This window comes from Schistocerca gregaria, unplaced genomic scaffold (assembly GCF_023897955.1).
Source record: "Schistocerca gregaria isolate iqSchGreg1 unplaced genomic scaffold, iqSchGreg1.2 ptg000686l, whole genome shotgun sequence".
Classification (NCBI taxonomy): domain Eukaryota; kingdom Metazoa; phylum Arthropoda; class Insecta; order Orthoptera; family Acrididae; genus Schistocerca; species Schistocerca gregaria.
Window position 1 is genome coordinate 21060 of NW_026062066.1, and position 14726 is coordinate 35785.

At 55.1% G+C, this 14726-nt stretch overlaps 45 non-coding genes across 45 annotated transcripts; all 45 read right to left on the reverse strand.

Annotated features, from left to right (window-relative positions):
• Window positions 1-205: 205 nt before the first annotated feature.
• On the reverse strand, window positions 206-277 carry Trnae-cuc (transfer RNA glutamic acid (anticodon CUC)). Its single transcript has one exon. It is a non-coding gene; the product is annotated as a tRNA-Glu (tRNA).
• Window positions 278-536: 259 nt separating this feature from the next.
• Trnal-cag (transfer RNA leucine (anticodon CAG)) lies at window positions 537-618 on the reverse strand. The gene has a single exon. It is a non-coding gene; the product is annotated as a tRNA-Leu (tRNA).
• A 78-nt stretch (window positions 619-696) lies between these two features.
• Window positions 697-778, reverse strand: Trnal-aag (transfer RNA leucine (anticodon AAG)). The gene has a single exon. It is a non-coding gene; the product is annotated as a tRNA-Leu (tRNA).
• A 277-nt stretch (window positions 779-1055) lies between these two features.
• Window positions 1056-1127, reverse strand: Trnah-gug (transfer RNA histidin (anticodon GUG)). Its single transcript has one exon. It is a non-coding gene; the product is annotated as a tRNA-His (tRNA).
• Window positions 1128-1514: 387 nt separating this feature from the next.
• Window positions 1515-1586, reverse strand: Trnae-cuc (transfer RNA glutamic acid (anticodon CUC)). Its single transcript has one exon. It is a non-coding gene; the product is annotated as a tRNA-Glu (tRNA).
• A 259-nt stretch (window positions 1587-1845) lies between these two features.
• On the reverse strand, window positions 1846-1927 carry Trnal-cag (transfer RNA leucine (anticodon CAG)). The gene has a single exon. It is a non-coding gene; the product is annotated as a tRNA-Leu (tRNA).
• A 78-nt stretch (window positions 1928-2005) lies between these two features.
• Window positions 2006-2087, reverse strand: Trnal-aag (transfer RNA leucine (anticodon AAG)). Its single transcript has one exon. It is a non-coding gene; the product is annotated as a tRNA-Leu (tRNA).
• Window positions 2088-2364: 277 nt separating this feature from the next.
• On the reverse strand, window positions 2365-2436 carry Trnah-gug (transfer RNA histidin (anticodon GUG)). The gene has a single exon. It is a non-coding gene; the product is annotated as a tRNA-His (tRNA).
• Window positions 2437-2823: 387 nt separating this feature from the next.
• Window positions 2824-2895, reverse strand: Trnae-cuc (transfer RNA glutamic acid (anticodon CUC)). The gene has a single exon. It is a non-coding gene; the product is annotated as a tRNA-Glu (tRNA).
• A 259-nt stretch (window positions 2896-3154) lies between these two features.
• On the reverse strand, window positions 3155-3236 carry Trnal-cag (transfer RNA leucine (anticodon CAG)). Its single transcript has one exon. It is a non-coding gene; the product is annotated as a tRNA-Leu (tRNA).
• A 78-nt stretch (window positions 3237-3314) lies between these two features.
• Window positions 3315-3396, reverse strand: Trnal-aag (transfer RNA leucine (anticodon AAG)). The gene has a single exon. It is a non-coding gene; the product is annotated as a tRNA-Leu (tRNA).
• Window positions 3397-3673: 277 nt separating this feature from the next.
• Window positions 3674-3745, reverse strand: Trnah-gug (transfer RNA histidin (anticodon GUG)). The gene has a single exon. It is a non-coding gene; the product is annotated as a tRNA-His (tRNA).
• A 387-nt stretch (window positions 3746-4132) lies between these two features.
• Trnae-cuc (transfer RNA glutamic acid (anticodon CUC)) lies at window positions 4133-4204 on the reverse strand. The gene has a single exon. It is a non-coding gene; the product is annotated as a tRNA-Glu (tRNA).
• A 259-nt stretch (window positions 4205-4463) lies between these two features.
• Trnal-cag (transfer RNA leucine (anticodon CAG)) lies at window positions 4464-4545 on the reverse strand. The gene has a single exon. It is a non-coding gene; the product is annotated as a tRNA-Leu (tRNA).
• Window positions 4546-4623: 78 nt separating this feature from the next.
• Window positions 4624-4705, reverse strand: Trnal-aag (transfer RNA leucine (anticodon AAG)). Its single transcript has one exon. It is a non-coding gene; the product is annotated as a tRNA-Leu (tRNA).
• A 277-nt stretch (window positions 4706-4982) lies between these two features.
• Window positions 4983-5054, reverse strand: Trnah-gug (transfer RNA histidin (anticodon GUG)). The gene has a single exon. It is a non-coding gene; the product is annotated as a tRNA-His (tRNA).
• A 387-nt stretch (window positions 5055-5441) lies between these two features.
• Window positions 5442-5513, reverse strand: Trnae-cuc (transfer RNA glutamic acid (anticodon CUC)). The gene has a single exon. It is a non-coding gene; the product is annotated as a tRNA-Glu (tRNA).
• Window positions 5514-5772: 259 nt separating this feature from the next.
• Window positions 5773-5854, reverse strand: Trnal-cag (transfer RNA leucine (anticodon CAG)). Its single transcript has one exon. It is a non-coding gene; the product is annotated as a tRNA-Leu (tRNA).
• A 78-nt stretch (window positions 5855-5932) lies between these two features.
• On the reverse strand, window positions 5933-6014 carry Trnal-aag (transfer RNA leucine (anticodon AAG)). Its single transcript has one exon. It is a non-coding gene; the product is annotated as a tRNA-Leu (tRNA).
• Window positions 6015-6291: 277 nt separating this feature from the next.
• On the reverse strand, window positions 6292-6363 carry Trnah-gug (transfer RNA histidin (anticodon GUG)). The gene has a single exon. It is a non-coding gene; the product is annotated as a tRNA-His (tRNA).
• A 387-nt stretch (window positions 6364-6750) lies between these two features.
• Trnae-cuc (transfer RNA glutamic acid (anticodon CUC)) lies at window positions 6751-6822 on the reverse strand. The gene has a single exon. It is a non-coding gene; the product is annotated as a tRNA-Glu (tRNA).
• Window positions 6823-7081: 259 nt separating this feature from the next.
• Trnal-cag (transfer RNA leucine (anticodon CAG)) lies at window positions 7082-7163 on the reverse strand. The gene has a single exon. It is a non-coding gene; the product is annotated as a tRNA-Leu (tRNA).
• A 78-nt stretch (window positions 7164-7241) lies between these two features.
• Window positions 7242-7323, reverse strand: Trnal-aag (transfer RNA leucine (anticodon AAG)). The gene has a single exon. It is a non-coding gene; the product is annotated as a tRNA-Leu (tRNA).
• Window positions 7324-7600: 277 nt separating this feature from the next.
• Window positions 7601-7672, reverse strand: Trnah-gug (transfer RNA histidin (anticodon GUG)). The gene has a single exon. It is a non-coding gene; the product is annotated as a tRNA-His (tRNA).
• A 387-nt stretch (window positions 7673-8059) lies between these two features.
• Trnae-cuc (transfer RNA glutamic acid (anticodon CUC)) lies at window positions 8060-8131 on the reverse strand. Its single transcript has one exon. It is a non-coding gene; the product is annotated as a tRNA-Glu (tRNA).
• Window positions 8132-8390: 259 nt separating this feature from the next.
• Window positions 8391-8472, reverse strand: Trnal-cag (transfer RNA leucine (anticodon CAG)). Its single transcript has one exon. It is a non-coding gene; the product is annotated as a tRNA-Leu (tRNA).
• A 78-nt stretch (window positions 8473-8550) lies between these two features.
• On the reverse strand, window positions 8551-8632 carry Trnal-aag (transfer RNA leucine (anticodon AAG)). Its single transcript has one exon. It is a non-coding gene; the product is annotated as a tRNA-Leu (tRNA).
• Window positions 8633-8909: 277 nt separating this feature from the next.
• Trnah-gug (transfer RNA histidin (anticodon GUG)) lies at window positions 8910-8981 on the reverse strand. The gene has a single exon. It is a non-coding gene; the product is annotated as a tRNA-His (tRNA).
• A 387-nt stretch (window positions 8982-9368) lies between these two features.
• On the reverse strand, window positions 9369-9440 carry Trnae-cuc (transfer RNA glutamic acid (anticodon CUC)). The gene has a single exon. It is a non-coding gene; the product is annotated as a tRNA-Glu (tRNA).
• A 259-nt stretch (window positions 9441-9699) lies between these two features.
• Trnal-cag (transfer RNA leucine (anticodon CAG)) lies at window positions 9700-9781 on the reverse strand. The gene has a single exon. It is a non-coding gene; the product is annotated as a tRNA-Leu (tRNA).
• Window positions 9782-9859: 78 nt separating this feature from the next.
• Trnal-aag (transfer RNA leucine (anticodon AAG)) lies at window positions 9860-9941 on the reverse strand. Its single transcript has one exon. It is a non-coding gene; the product is annotated as a tRNA-Leu (tRNA).
• Window positions 9942-10218: 277 nt separating this feature from the next.
• Trnah-gug (transfer RNA histidin (anticodon GUG)) lies at window positions 10219-10290 on the reverse strand. The gene has a single exon. It is a non-coding gene; the product is annotated as a tRNA-His (tRNA).
• A 387-nt stretch (window positions 10291-10677) lies between these two features.
• On the reverse strand, window positions 10678-10749 carry Trnae-cuc (transfer RNA glutamic acid (anticodon CUC)). The gene has a single exon. It is a non-coding gene; the product is annotated as a tRNA-Glu (tRNA).
• Window positions 10750-11008: 259 nt separating this feature from the next.
• Window positions 11009-11090, reverse strand: Trnal-cag (transfer RNA leucine (anticodon CAG)). The gene has a single exon. It is a non-coding gene; the product is annotated as a tRNA-Leu (tRNA).
• Window positions 11091-11168: 78 nt separating this feature from the next.
• Trnal-aag (transfer RNA leucine (anticodon AAG)) lies at window positions 11169-11250 on the reverse strand. Its single transcript has one exon. It is a non-coding gene; the product is annotated as a tRNA-Leu (tRNA).
• Window positions 11251-11527: 277 nt separating this feature from the next.
• On the reverse strand, window positions 11528-11599 carry Trnah-gug (transfer RNA histidin (anticodon GUG)). The gene has a single exon. It is a non-coding gene; the product is annotated as a tRNA-His (tRNA).
• A 387-nt stretch (window positions 11600-11986) lies between these two features.
• Window positions 11987-12058, reverse strand: Trnae-cuc (transfer RNA glutamic acid (anticodon CUC)). The gene has a single exon. It is a non-coding gene; the product is annotated as a tRNA-Glu (tRNA).
• A 259-nt stretch (window positions 12059-12317) lies between these two features.
• On the reverse strand, window positions 12318-12399 carry Trnal-cag (transfer RNA leucine (anticodon CAG)). Its single transcript has one exon. It is a non-coding gene; the product is annotated as a tRNA-Leu (tRNA).
• Window positions 12400-12477: 78 nt separating this feature from the next.
• Window positions 12478-12559, reverse strand: Trnal-aag (transfer RNA leucine (anticodon AAG)). The gene has a single exon. It is a non-coding gene; the product is annotated as a tRNA-Leu (tRNA).
• A 277-nt stretch (window positions 12560-12836) lies between these two features.
• Trnah-gug (transfer RNA histidin (anticodon GUG)) lies at window positions 12837-12908 on the reverse strand. Its single transcript has one exon. It is a non-coding gene; the product is annotated as a tRNA-His (tRNA).
• A 387-nt stretch (window positions 12909-13295) lies between these two features.
• Trnae-cuc (transfer RNA glutamic acid (anticodon CUC)) lies at window positions 13296-13367 on the reverse strand. The gene has a single exon. It is a non-coding gene; the product is annotated as a tRNA-Glu (tRNA).
• Window positions 13368-13626: 259 nt separating this feature from the next.
• Trnal-cag (transfer RNA leucine (anticodon CAG)) lies at window positions 13627-13708 on the reverse strand. The gene has a single exon. It is a non-coding gene; the product is annotated as a tRNA-Leu (tRNA).
• A 78-nt stretch (window positions 13709-13786) lies between these two features.
• On the reverse strand, window positions 13787-13868 carry Trnal-aag (transfer RNA leucine (anticodon AAG)). Its single transcript has one exon. It is a non-coding gene; the product is annotated as a tRNA-Leu (tRNA).
• Window positions 13869-14145: 277 nt separating this feature from the next.
• Window positions 14146-14217, reverse strand: Trnah-gug (transfer RNA histidin (anticodon GUG)). Its single transcript has one exon. It is a non-coding gene; the product is annotated as a tRNA-His (tRNA).
• A 387-nt stretch (window positions 14218-14604) lies between these two features.
• Window positions 14605-14676, reverse strand: Trnae-cuc (transfer RNA glutamic acid (anticodon CUC)). Its single transcript has one exon. It is a non-coding gene; the product is annotated as a tRNA-Glu (tRNA).
• Between the last annotated feature and the right edge of the window lie 50 nt (window positions 14677-14726).

Genomic DNA, 14726 nt, shown 5'->3' on the forward strand with positions numbered 1-14726 from the left:
TCACCACCCGTGGCAATGTCTTGCAGTCCTCCAAGTCTGTTGACCACAGGTATGTGCCTCGATAGGAGGTGGGCAGACGTCGCATCTCTCTCGCCGTCACTTGTGGCCGCCAGTCATACTTTACGTGGTTTTCTGCAAGCGTCAGCGTAGCGTCAGTCGAGCTAAGTCGGGCCAAGTCGCATGAGAGGAGCAACAAAATAGGCATTTCCGGTGCCGGGAATCGAACCCGGGCCTCCTGGGTGAGAGCCAGGTATCCTAGCCACTAGACCACACCGGATTAAGACACGAGTGCTCCTCCGGCGAACACGCTATTGAAAGACGTCTGTAAAAATCTACGCTTCCACTTTGTAGAACGGCATGCTCGGGACACATTTCATGAACACGAACGCAAGGCATCATTACTCCAAACTGCTCCTCTGAATGCTGTCGTTGCACCACGCACTGTGCTACGACAATTTAAGAAAGAGGCGCTCACGGCTTGCTGCGCTGTTTCCTTCGCGGGTAACCAGTGCTGCTGCTTTCGAGACAGAAAACGTTGGCAGCGGTGGGATTCGAACCCACGCCTCCGAAGAGACTGGTGCCTGAAACCAGCGCCTTAGACCGCTCGGCCACGCTACCTACGCGGCACGGCGGTCACAGGAGCTGCGTTGTAGCGCAAGAGAAAACACCGCAATGGCACAAAAAACGAGAAAAAATTGGCAGCGGTGGGATTCGAACCCACGCCTCCGAAGAGAGTGGTGCCTTAAACCAGCGCCTTAGACCGCTCGGCCACGCTACCTGCGACAGTGTTGTTCGCTTTTGTAGAAACAGTGCACGACGCAGCTTCCTGTTCTGCTGCGACTGGCTGCCCATCCATTGCACCTCAAACGACTGCCCTATTCGAACAGAGATTGACTACACAGGCAGCTGCCCGCTCTTTCGTGCGGCGGCATTGCGTGTTGATAACTGGCACCTGCAGCCCGCGGAACATGAGCGAAAAATCAAGAGGGCACAGTGTTTTCAAACAGTGGGTCACTATCGTCATTGCAGCGACAGCGAGGCAAAACTTTAAAAAGTGCCGTGACCAGGATTCGAACCTGGGTTATTGCGGCCACAACGCAATGTCCTAACCACTAGACGATCACGGCCACGGAGGCACCGCCGAAAGCAGTTCTCGCGTGTGCAAGTGGCGATGCACAGCAAAGCTCAGCCACTGTGTCTCGCCACTGTGTCTCGCCACAGCTGTGTCAGACGCGTTCTTCATTACATGTATACTGGCAAACGAACGTGCCCGCGCTATTAGGACACTAAGCACAGGGGTTAGCTGCATTCACCACCCGTGGCAATGTCTTGCAGTCCTCCAAGTCTGTTGACCACAGGTATGTGCCTCGATAGGAGGTGGGCAGACGTCGCATCTCTCTCGCCGTCACTTGTGGCCGCCAGTCATACTTTACGTGGTTTTCTGCAAGCGTCAGCGTAGCGTCAGTCGAGCTAAGTCGGGCCAAGTCGCATGAGAGGAGCAACAAAATAGGCATTTCCGGTGCCGGGAATCGAACCCGGGCCTCCTGGGTGAGAGCCAGGTATCCTAGCCACTAGACCACACCGGATTAAGACACGAGTGCTCCTCCGGCGAACACGCTATTGAAAGACGTCTGTAAAAATCTACGCTTCCACTTTGTAGAACGGCATGCTCGGGACACATTTCATGAACACGAACGCAAGGCATCATTACTCCAAACTGCTCCTCTGAATGCTGTCGTTGCACCACGCACTGTGCTACGACAATTTAAGAAAGAGGCGCTCACGGCTTGCTGCGCTGTTTCCTTCGCGGGTAACCAGTGCTGCTGCTGTCGAGACAGAAAACGTTGGCAGCGGTGGGATTCGAACCCACGCCTCCGAAGAGACTGGTGCCTGAAACCAGCGCCTTAGACCGCTCGGCCACGCTACCTACGCGGCACGGCGGTCACAGGAGCTGCGTTGTAGCGCAAGAGAAAACACCGCAATGGCACAAAAAACGAGAAAAAATTGGCAGCGGTGGGATTCGAACCCACGCCTCCGAAGAGAGTGGTGCCTTAAACCAGCGCCTTAGACCGCTCGGCCACGCTACCTGCGACAGTGTTGTTCGCTTTTGTAGAAACAGTGCACGACGCAGCTTCCTGTTCTGCTGCGACTGGCTGCCCATCCATTGCACCTCAAACGACTGCCCTATTCGAACAGAGATTGACTACACAGGCAGCTGCCCGCTCTTTCGTGCGGCGGCATTGCGTGTTGATAACTGGCACCTGCAGCCCGCGGAACATGAGCGAAAAATCAAGAGGGCACAGTGTTTTCAAACAGTGGGTCACTATCGTCATTGCAGCGACAGCGAGGCAAAACTTTAAAAAGTGCCGTGACCAGGATTCGAACCTGGGTTATTGCGGCCACAACGCAATGTCCTAACCACTAGACGATCACGGCCACGGAGGCACCGCCGAAAGCAGTTCTCGCGTGTGCAAGTGGCGATGCACAGCAAAGCTCAGCCACTGTGTCTCGCCACTGTGTCTCGCCACAGCTGTGTCAGACGCGTTCTTCATTACATGTATACTGGCAAACGAACGTGCCCGCGCTATTAGGACACTAAGCACAGGGGTTAGCTGCATTCACCACCCGTGGCAATGTCTTGCAGTCCTCCAAGTCTGTTGACCACAGGTATGTGCCTCGATAGGAGGTGGGCAGACGTCGCATCTCTCTCGCCGTCACTTGTGGCCGCCAGTCATACTTTACGTGGTTTTCTGCAAGCGTCAGCGTAGCGTCAGTCGAGCTAAGTCGGGCCAAGTCGCATGAGAGGAGCAACAAAATAGGCATTTCCGGTGCCGGGAATCGAACCCGGGCCTCCTGGGTGAGAGCCAGGTATCCTAGCCACTAGACCACACCGGATTAAGACACGAGTGCTCCTCCGGCGAACACGCTATTGAAAGACGTCTGTAAAAATCTACGCTTCCACTTTGTAGAACGGCATGCTCGGGACACATTTCATGAACACGAACGCAAGGCATCATTACTCCAAACTGCTCCTCTGAATGCTGTCGTTGCACCACGCACTGTGCTACGACAATTTAAGAAAGAGGCGCTCACGGCTTGCTGCGCTGTTTCCTTCGCGGGTAACCAGTGCTGCTGCTTTCGAGACAGAAAACGTTGGCAGCGGTGGGATTCGAACCCACGCCTCCGAAGAGACTGGTGCCTGAAACCAGCGCCTTAGACCGCTCGGCCACGCTACCTACGCGGCACGGCGGTCACAGGAGCTGCGTTGTAGCGCAAGAGAAAACACCGCAATGGCACAAAAAACGAGAAAAAATTGGCAGCGGTGGGATTCGAACCCACGCCTCCGAAGAGAGTGGTGCCTTAAACCAGCGCCTTAGACCGCTCGGCCACGCTACCTGCGACAGTGTTGTTCGCTTTTGTAGAAACAGTGCACGACGCAGCTTCCTGTTCTGCTGCGACTGGCTGCCCATCCATTGCACCTCAAACGACTGCCCTATTCGAACAGAGATTGACTACACAGGCAGCTGCCCGCTCTTTCGTGCGGCGGCATTGCGTGTTGATAACTGGCACCTGCAGCCCGCGGAACATGAGCGAAAAATCAAGAGGGCACAGTGTTTTCAAACAGTGGGTCACTATCGTCATTGCAGCGACAGCGAGGCAAAACTTTAAAAAGTGCCGTGACCAGGATTCGAACCTGGGTTATTGCGGCCACAACGCAATGTCCTAACCACTAGACGATCACGGCCACGGAGGCACCGCCGAAAGCAGTTCTCGCGTGTGCAAGTGGCGATGCACAGCAAAGCTCAGCCACTGTGTCTCGCCACTGTGTCTCGCCACAGCTGTGTCAGACGCGTTCTTCATTACATGTATACTGGCAAACGAACGTGCCCGCGCTATTAGGACACTAAGCACAGGGGTTAGCTGCATTCACCACCCGTGGCAATGTCTTGCAGTCCTCCAAGTCTGTTGACCACAGGTATGTGCCTCGATAGGAGGTGGGCAGACGTCGCATCTCTCTCGCCGTCACTTGTGGCCGCCAGTCATACTTTACGTGGTTTTCTGCAAGCGTCAGCGTAGCGTCAGTCGAGCTAAGTCGGGCCAAGTCGCATGAGAGGAGCAACAAAATAGGCATTTCCGGTGCCGGGAATCGAACCCGGGCCTCCTGGGTGAGAGCCAGGTATCCTAGCCACTAGACCACACCGGATTAAGACACGAGTGCTCCTCCGGCGAACACGCTATTGAAAGACGTCTGTAAAAATCTACGCTTCCACTTTGTAGAACGGCATGCTCGGGACACATTTCATGAACACGAACGCAAGGCATCATTACTCCAAACTGCTCCTCTGAATGCTGTCGTTGCACCACGCACTGTGCTACGACAATTTAAGAAAGAGGCGCTCACGGCTTGCTGCGCTGTTTCCTTCGCGGGTAACCAGTGCTGCTGCTTTCGAGACAGAAAACGTTGGCAGCGGTGGGATTCGAACCCACGCCTCCGAAGAGACTGGTGCCTGAAACCAGCGCCTTAGACCGCTCGGCCACGCTACCTACGCGGCACGGCGGTCACAGGAGCTGCGTTGTAGCGCAAGAGAAAACACCGCAATGGCACAAAAAACGAGAAAAAATTGGCAGCGGTGGGATTCGAACCCACGCCTCCGAAGAGAGTGGTGCCTTAAACCAGCGCCTTAGACCGCTCGGCCACGCTACCTGCGACAGTGTTGTTCGCTTTTGTAGAAACAGTGCACGACGCAGCTTCCTGTTCTGCTGCGACTGGCTGCCCATCCATTGCACCTCAAACGACTGCCCTATTCGAACAGAGATTGACTACACAGGCAGCTGCCCGCTCTTTCGTGCGGCGGCATTGCGTGTTGATAACTGGCACCTGCAGCCCGCGGAACATGAGCGAAAAATCAAGAGGGCACAGTGTTTTCAAACAGTGGGTCACTATCGTCATTGCAGCGACAGCGAGGCAAAACTTTAAAAAGTGCCGTGACCAGGATTCGAACCTGGGTTATTGCGGCCACAACGCAATGTCCTAACCACTAGACGATCACGGCCACGGAGGCACCGCCGAAAGCAGTTCTCGCGTGTGCAAGTGGCGATGCACAGCAAAGCTCAGCCACTGTGTCTCGCCACTGTGTCTCGCCACAGCTGTGTCAGACGCGTTCTTCATTACATGTATACTGGCAAACGAACGTGCCCGCGCTATTAGGACACTAAGCACAGGGGTTAGCTGCATTCACCACCCGTGGCAATGTCTTGCAGTCCTCCAAGTCTGTTGACCACAGGTATGTGCCTCGATAGGAGGTGGGCAGACGTCGCATCTCTCTCGCCGTCACTTGTGGCCGCCAGTCATACTTTACGTGGTTTTCTGCAAGCGTCAGCGTAGCGTCAGTCGAGCTAAGTCGGGCCAAGTCGCATGAGAGGAGCAACAAAATAGGCATTTCCGGTGCCGGGAATCGAACCCGGGCCTCCTGGGTGAGAGCCAGGTATCCTAGCCACTAGACCACACCGGATTAAGACACGAGTGCTCCTCCGGCGAACACGCTATTGAAAGACGTCTGTAAAAATCTACGCTTCCACTTTGTAGAACGGCATGCTCGGGACACATTTCATGAACACGAACGCAAGGCATCATTACTCCAAACTGCTCCTCTGAATGCTGTCGTTGCACCACGCACTGTGCTACGACAATTTAAGAAAGAGGCGCTCACGGCTTGCTGCGCTGTTTCCTTCGCGGGTAACCAGTGCTGCTGCTTTCGAGACAGAAAACGTTGGCAGCGGTGGGATTCGAACCCACGCCTCCGAAGAGACTGGTGCCTGAAACCAGCGCCTTAGACCGCTCGGCCACGCTACCTACGCGGCACGGCGGTCACAGGAGCTGCGTTGTAGCGCAAGAGAAAACACCGCAATGGCACAAAAAACGAGAAAAAATTGGCAGCGGTGGGATTCGAACCCACGCCTCCGAAGAGAGTGGTGCCTTAAACCAGCGCCTTAGACCGCTCGGCCACGCTACCTGCGACAGTGTTGTTCGCTTTTGTAGAAACAGTGCACGACGCAGCTTCCTGTTCTGCTGCGACTGGCTGCCCATCCATTGCACCTCAAACGACTGCCCTATTCGAACAGAGATTGACTACACAGGCAGCTGCCCGCTCTTTCGTGCGGCGGCATTGCGTGTTGATAACTGGCACCTGCAGCCCGCGGAACATGAGCGAAAAATCAAGAGGGCACAGTGTTTTCAAACAGTGGGTCACTATCGTCATTGCAGCGACAGCGAGGCAAAACTTTAAAAAGTGCCGTGACCAGGATTCGAACCTGGGTTATTGCGGCCACAACGCAATGTCCTAACCACTAGACGATCACGGCCACGGAGGCACCGCCGAAAGCAGTTCTCGCGTGTGCAAGTGGCGATGCACAGCAAAGCTCAGCCACTGTGTCTCGCCACTGTGTCTCGCCACAGCTGTGTCAGACGCGTTCTTCATTACATGTATACTGGCAAACGAACGTGCCCGCGCTATTAGGACACTAAGCACAGGGGTTAGCTGCATTCACCACCCGTGGCAATGTCTTGCAGTCCTCCAAGTCTGTTGACCACAGGTATGTGCCTCGATAGGAGGTGGGCAGACGTCGCATCTCTCTCGCCGTCACTTGTGGCCGCCAGTCATACTTTACGTGGTTTTCTGCAAGCGTCAGCGTAGCGTCAGTCGAGCTAAGTCGGGCCAAGTCGCATGAGAGGAGCAACAAAATAGGCATTTCCGGTGCCGGGAATCGAACCCGGGCCTCCTGGGTGAGAGCCAGGTATCCTAGCCACTAGACCACACCGGATTAAGACACGAGTGCTCCTCCGGCGAACACGCTATTGAAAGACGTCTGTAAAAATCTACGCTTCCACTTTGTAGAACGGCATGCTCGGGACACATTTCATGAACACGAACGCAAGGCATCATTACTCCAAACTGCTCCTCTGAATGCTGTCGTTGCACCACGCACTGTGCTACGACAATTTAAGAAAGAGGCGCTCACGGCTTGCTGCGCTGTTTCCTTCGCGGGTAACCAGTGCTGCTGCTTTCGAGACAGAAAACGTTGGCAGCGGTGGGATTCGAACCCACGCCTCCGAAGAGACTGGTGCCTGAAACCAGCGCCTTAGACCGCTCGGCCACGCTACCTACGCGGCACGGCGGTCACAGGAGCTGCGTTGTAGCGCAAGAGAAAACACCGCAATGGCACAAAAAACGAGAAAAAATTGGCAGCGGTGGGATTCGAACCCACGCCTCCGAAGAGAGTGGTGCCTTAAACCAGCGCCTTAGACCGCTCGGCCACGCTACCTGCGACAGTGTTGTTCGCTTTTGTAGAAACAGTGCACGACGCAGCTTCCTGTTCTGCTGCGACTGGCTGCCCATCCATTGCACCTCAAACGACTGCCCTATTCGAACAGAGATTGACTACACAGGCAGCTGCCCGCTCTTTCGTGCGGCGGCATTGCGTGTTGATAACTGGCACCTGCAGCCCGCGGAACATGAGCGAAAAATCAAGAGGGCACAGTGTTTTCAAACAGTGGGTCACTATCGTCATTGCAGCGACAGCGAGGCAAAACTTTAAAAAGTGCCGTGACCAGGATTCGAACCTGGGTTATTGCGGCCACAACGCAATGTCCTAACCACTAGACGATCACGGCCACGGAGGCACCGCCGAAAGCAGTTCTCGCGTGTGCAAGTGGCGATGCACAGCAAAGCTCAGCCACTGTGTCTCGCCACTGTGTCTCGCCACAGCTGTGTCAGACGCGTTCTTCATTACATGTATACTGGCAAACGAACGTGCCCGCGCTATTAGGACACTAAGCACAGGGGTTAGCTGCATTCACCACCCGTGGCAATGTCTTGCAGTCCTCCAAGTCTGTTGACCACAGGTATGTGCCTCGATAGGAGGTGGGCAGACGTCGCATCTCTCTCGCCGTCACTTGTGGCCGCCAGTCATACTTTACGTGGTTTTCTGCAAGCGTCAGCGTAGCGTCAGTCGAGCTAAGTCGGGCCAAGTCGCATGAGAGGAGCAACAAAATAGGCATTTCCGGTGCCGGGAATCGAACCCGGGCCTCCTGGGTGAGAGCCAGGTATCCTAGCCACTAGACCACACCGGATTAAGACACGAGTGCTCCTCCGGCGAACACGCTATTGAAAGACGTCTGTAAAAATCTACGCTTCCACTTTGTAGAACGGCATGCTCGGGACACATTTCATGAACACGAACGCAAGGCATCATTACTCCAAACTGCTCCTCTGAATGCTGTCGTTGCACCACGCACTGTGCTACGACAATTTAAGAAAGAGGCGCTCACGGCTTGCTGCGCTGTTTCCTTCGCGGGTAACCAGTGCTGCTGCTTTCGAGACAGAAAACGTTGGCAGCGGTGGGATTCGAACCCACGCCTCCGAAGAGACTGGTGCCTGAAACCAGCGCCTTAGACCGCTCGGCCACGCTACCTACGCGGCACGGCGGTCACAGGAGCTGCGTTGTAGCGCAAGAGAAAACACCGCAATGGCACAAAAAACGAGAAAAAATTGGCAGCGGTGGGATTCGAACCCACGCCTCCGAAGAGAGTGGTGCCTTAAACCAGCGCCTTAGACCGCTCGGCCACGCTACCTGCGACAGTGTTGTTCGCTTTTGTAGAAACAGTGCACGACGCAGCTTCCTGTTCTGCTGCGACTGGCTGCCCATCCATTGCACCTCAAACGACTGCCCTATTCGAACAGAGATTGACTACACAGGCAGCTGCCCGCTCTTTCGTGCGGCGGCATTGCGTGTTGATAACTGGCACCTGCAGCCCGCGGAACATGAGCGAAAAATCAAGAGGGCACAGTGTTTTCAAACAGTGGGTCACTATCGTCATTGCAGCGACAGCGAGGCAAAACTTTAAAAAGTGCCGTGACCAGGATTCGAACCTGGGTTATTGCGGCCACAACGCAATGTCCTAACCACTAGACGATCACGGCCACGGAGGCACCGCCGAAAGCAGTTCTCGCGTGTGCAAGTGGCGATGCACAGCAAAGCTCAGCCACTGTGTCTCGCCACTGTGTCTCGCCACAGCTGTGTCAGACGCGTTCTTCATTACATGTATACTGGCAAACGAACGTGCCCGCGCTATTAGGACACTAAGCACAGGGGTTAGCTGCATTCACCACCCGTGGCAATGTCTTGCAGTCCTCCAAGTCTGTTGACCACAGGTATGTGCCTCGATAGGAGGTGGGCAGACGTCGCATCTCTCTCGCCGTCACTTGTGGCCGCCAGTCATACTTTACGTGGTTTTCTGCAAGCGTCAGCGTAGCGTCAGTCGAGCTAAGTCGGGCCAAGTCGCATGAGAGGAGCAACAAAATAGGCATTTCCGGTGCCGGGAATCGAACCCGGGCCTCCTGGGTGAGAGCCAGGTATCCTAGCCACTAGACCACACCGGATTAAGACACGAGTGCTCCTCCGGCGAACACGCTATTGAAAGACGTCTGTAAAAATCTACGCTTCCACTTTGTAGAACGGCATGCTCGGGACACATTTCATGAACACGAACGCAAGGCATCATTACTCCAAACTGCTCCTCTGAATGCTGTCGTTGCACCACGCACTGTGCTACGACAATTTAAGAAAGAGGCGCTCACGGCTTGCTGCGCTGTTTCCTTCGCGGGTAACCAGTGCTGCTGCTTTCGAGACAGAAAACGTTGGCAGCGGTGGGATTCGAACCCACGCCTCCGAAGAGACTGGTGCCTGAAACCAGCGCCTTAGACCGCTCGGCCACGCTACCTACGCGGCACGGCGGTCACAGGAGCTGCGTTGTAGCGCAAGAGAAAACACCGCAATGGCACAAAAAACGAGAAAAAATTGGCAGCGGTGGGATTCGAACCCACGCCTCCGAAGAGAGTGGTGCCTTAAACCAGCGCCTTAGACCGCTCGGCCACGCTACCTGCGACAGTGTTGTTCGCTTTTGTAGAAACAGTGCACGACGCAGCTTCCTGTTCTGCTGCGACTGGCTGCCCATCCATTGCACCTCAAACGACTGCCCTATTCGAACAGAGATTGACTACACAGGCAGCTGCCCGCTCTTTCGTGCGGCGGCATTGCGTGTTGATAACTGGCACCTGCAGCCCGCGGAACATGAGCGAAAAATCAAGAGGGCACAGTGTTTTCAAACAGTGGGTCACTATCGTCATTGCAGCGACAGCGAGGCAAAACTTTAAAAAGTGCCGTGACCAGGATTCGAACCTGGGTTATTGCGGCCACAACGCAATGTCCTAACCACTAGACGATCACGGCCACGGAGGCACCGCCGAAAGCAGTTCTCGCGTGTGCAAGTGGCGATGCACAGCAAAGCTCAGCCACTGTGTCTCGCCACTGTGTCTCGCCACAGCTGTGTCAGACGCGTTCTTCATTACATGTATACTGGCAAACGAACGTGCCCGCGCTATTAGGACACTAAGCACAGGGGTTAGCTGCATTCACCACCCGTGGCAATGTCTTGCAGTCCTCCAAGTCTGTTGACCACAGGTATGTGCCTCGATAGGAGGTGGGCAGACGTCGCATCTCTCTCGCCGTCACTTGTGGCCGCCAGTCATACTTTACGTGGTTTTCTGCAAGCGTCAGCGTAGCGTCAGTCGAGCTAAGTCGGGCCAAGTCGCATGAGAGGAGCAACAAAATAGGCATTTCCGGTGCCGGGAATCGAACCCGGGCCTCCTGGGTGAGAGCCAGGTATCCTAGCCACTAGACCACACCGGATTAAGACACGAGTGCTCCTCCGGCGAACACGCTATTGAAAGACGTCTGTAAAAATCTACGCTTCCACTTTGTAGAACGGCATGCTCGGGACACATTTCATGAACACGAACGCAAGGCATCATTACTCCAAACTGCTCCTCTGAATGCTGTCGTTGCACCACGCACTGTGCTACGACAATTTAAGAAAGAGGCGCTCACGGCTTGCTGCGCTGTTTCCTTCGCGGGTAACCAGTGCTGCTGCTTTCGAGACAGAAAACGTTGGCAGCGGTGGGATTCGAACCCACGCCTCCGAAGAGACTGGTGCCTGAAACCAGCGCCTTAGACCGCTCGGCCACGCTACCTACGCGGCACGGCGGTCACAGGAGCTGCGTTGTAGCGCAAGAGAAAACACCGCAATGGCACAAAAAACGAGAAAAAATTGGCAGCGGTGGGATTCGAACCCACGCCTCCGAAGAGAGTGGTGCCTTAAACCAGCGCCTTAGACCGCTCGGCCACGCTACCTGCGACAGTGTTGTTCGCTTTTGTAGAAACAGTGCACGACGCAGCTTCCTGTTCTGCTGCGACTGGCTGCCCATCCATTGCACCTCAAACGACTGCCCTATTCGAACAGAGATTGACTACACAGGCAGCTGCCCGCTCTTTCGTGCGGCGGCATTGCGTGTTGATAACTGGCACCTGCAGCCCGCGGAACATGAGCGAAAAATCAAGAGGGCACAGTGTTTTCAAACAGTGGGTCACTATCGTCATTGCAGCGACAGCGAGGCAAAACTTTAAAAAGTGCCGTGACCAGGATTCGAACCTGGGTTATTGCGGCCACAACGCAATGTCCTAACCACTAGACGATCACGGCCACGGAGGCACCGCCGAAAGCAGTTCTCGCGTGTGCAAGTGGCGATGCACAGCAAAGCTCAGCCACTGTGTCTCGCCACTGTGTCTCGCCACAGCTGTGTCAGACGCGTTCTTCATTACATGTATACTGGCAAACGAACGTGCCCGCGCTATTAGGACACTAAGCACAGGGGTTAGCTGCATTCACCACCCGTGGCAATGTCTTGCAGTCCTCCAAGTCTGTTGACCACAGGTATGTGCCTCGATAGGAGGTGGGCAGACGTCGCATCTCTCTCGCCGTCACTTGTGGCCGCCAGTCATACTTTACGTGGTTTTCTGCAAGCGTCAGCGTAGCGTCAGTCGAGCTAAGTCGGGCCAAGTTGCATGAGAGGAGCAACAAAATAGGCATTTCCGGTGCCGGGAATCGAACCCGGGCCTCCTGGGTGAGAGCCAGGTATCCTAGCCACTAGACCACACCGGATTAAGACACGAGTGCTCCTCCGGCGAACACGCTATTGAAAGACGTCTGTAAAAATCTACGCTTCCACTTTGTAGAACGGCATGCTCGGGACACATTTCATGAACACGAACGCAAGGCATCATTACTCCAAACTGCTCCTCTGAATGCTGTCGTTGCACCACGCACTGTGCTACGACAATTTAAGAAAGAGGCGCTCACGGCTTGCTGCGCTGTTTCCTTCGCGGGTAACCAGTGCTGCTGCTTTCGAGACAGAAAACGTTGGCAGCGGTGGGATTCGAACCCACGCCTCCGAAGAGACTGGTGCCTGAAACCAGCGCCTTAGACCGCTCGGCCACGCTACCTACGCGGCACGGCGGTCACAGGAGCTGCGTTGTAGCGCAAGAGAAAACACCGCAATGGCACAAAAAACGAGAAAAAATTGGCAGCGGTGGGATTCGAACCCACGCCTCCGAAGAGAGTGGTGCCTTAAACCAGCGCCTTAGACCGCTCGGCCACGCTACCTGCGACAGTGTTGTTCGCTTTTGTAGAAACAGTGCACGACGCAGCTTCCTGTTCTGCTGCGACTGGCTGCCCATCCATTGCACCTCAAACGACTGCCCTATTCGAACAGAGATTGACTACACAGGCAGCTGCCCGCTCTTTCGTGCGGCGGCATTGCGTGTTGATAACTGGCACCTGCAGCCCGCGGAACATGAGCGAAAAATCAAGAGGGCACAGTGTTTTCAAACAGTGGGTCACTATCGTCATTGCAGCGACAGCGAGGCAAAACTTTAAAAAGTGCCGTGACCAGGATTCGAACCTGGGTTATTGCGGCCACAACGCAATGTCCTAACCACTAGACGATCACGGCCACGGAGGCACCGCCGAAAGCAGTTCTCGCGTGTGCAAGTGGCGATGCACAGCAAAGCTCAGCCACTGTGTCTCGCCACTGTGTCTCGCCACAGCTGTGTCAGACGCGTTCTTCATTACATGTATACTGGCAAACGAACGTGCCCGCGCTATTAGGACACTAAGCACAGGGGTTAGCTGCATTCACCACCCGTGGCAATGTCTTGCAGTCCTCCAAGTCTGTTGACCACAGGTATGTGCCTCGATAGGAGGTGGGCAGACGTCGCATCTCTCTCGCCGTCACTTGTGGCCGCCAGTCATACTTTACGTGGTTTTCTGCAAGCGTCAGCGTAGCGTCAGTCGAGCTAAGTCGGGCCAAGTCGCATGAGAGGAGCAACAAAATAGGCATTTCCGGTGCCGGGAATCGAACCCGGGCCTCCTGGGTGAGAGCCAGGTATCCTAGCCACTAGACCACACCGGATTAAGACACGAGTGCTCCTCCGGCGAACACGCTATTGAAAGACGTCTGTAAAAATCTACGCTTCCACTTTGTAGAACGGCATGCTCGGGACACATTTCATGAACACGAACGCAAGGCATCATTACTCCAAACTGCTCCTCTGAATGCTGTCGTTGCACCACGCACTGTGCTACGACAATTTAAGAAAGAGGCGCTCACGGCTTGCTGCGCTGTTTCCTTCGCGGGTAACCAGTGCTGCTGCTTTCGAGACAGAAAACGTTGGCAGCGGTGGGATTCGAACCCACGCCTCCAAAGAGACTGGTGCCTGAAACCAGCGCCTTAGACCGCTCGGCCACGCTACCTACGCGGCACGGCGGTCACAGGAGCTGCGTTGTAGCGCAAGAGAAAACACCGCAATGGCACAAAAAACGAGAAAAAATTGGCAGCGGTGGGATTCGAACCCACGCCTCCGAAGAGAGTGGTGCCTTAAACCAGCGCCTTAGACCGCTCGGCCACGCTACCTGCGACAGTGTTGTTCGCTTTTGTAGAAACAGTGCACGACGCAGCTTCCTGTTCTGCTGCGACTGGCTGCCCATCCATTGCACCTCAAACGACTGCCCTATTCGAACAGAGATTGACTACACAGGCAGCTGCCCGCTCTTTCGTGCGGCGGCATTGCGTGTTGATAACTGGCACCTGCAGCCCGCGGAACATGAGCGAAAAATCAAGAGGGCACAGTGTTTTCAAACAGTGGGTCACTATCGTCATTGCAGCGACAGCGAGGCAAAACTTTAAAAAGTGCCGTGACCAGGATTCGAACCTGGGTTATTGCGGCCACAACGCAATGTCCTAACCACTAGACGATCACGGCCACGGAGGCACCGCCGAAAGCAGTTCTCGCGTGTGCAAGTGGCGATGCACAGCAAAGCTCAGCCACTGTGTCTCGCCACTGTGTCTCGCCACAGCTGTGTCAGACGCGTTCTTCATTACATGTATACTGGCAAACGAACGTGCCCGCGCTATTAGGACACTAAGCACAGGGGTTAGCTGCATTCACCACCCGTGGCAATGTCTTGCAGTCCTCCAAGTCTGTTGACCACAGGTATGTGCCTCGATAGGAGGTGGGCAGACGTCGCATCTCTCTCGCCGTCACTTGTGGCCGCCAGTCATACTTTACGTGGTTTTCTGCAAGCGTCAGCGTAGCGTCAGTCGAGCTAAGTCGGGCCAAGTCGCATGAGAGGAGCAACAAAATAGGCATTTCCGGTGCCGGGAATCGAACCCGGGCCTCCTGGGTGAGAGCCAGGTATCCTAGCCACTAGACCACACCGGATTAAGACACGAGTGCTCCTCCGGCGAACACGCTATTGAAAGACGTCTGTA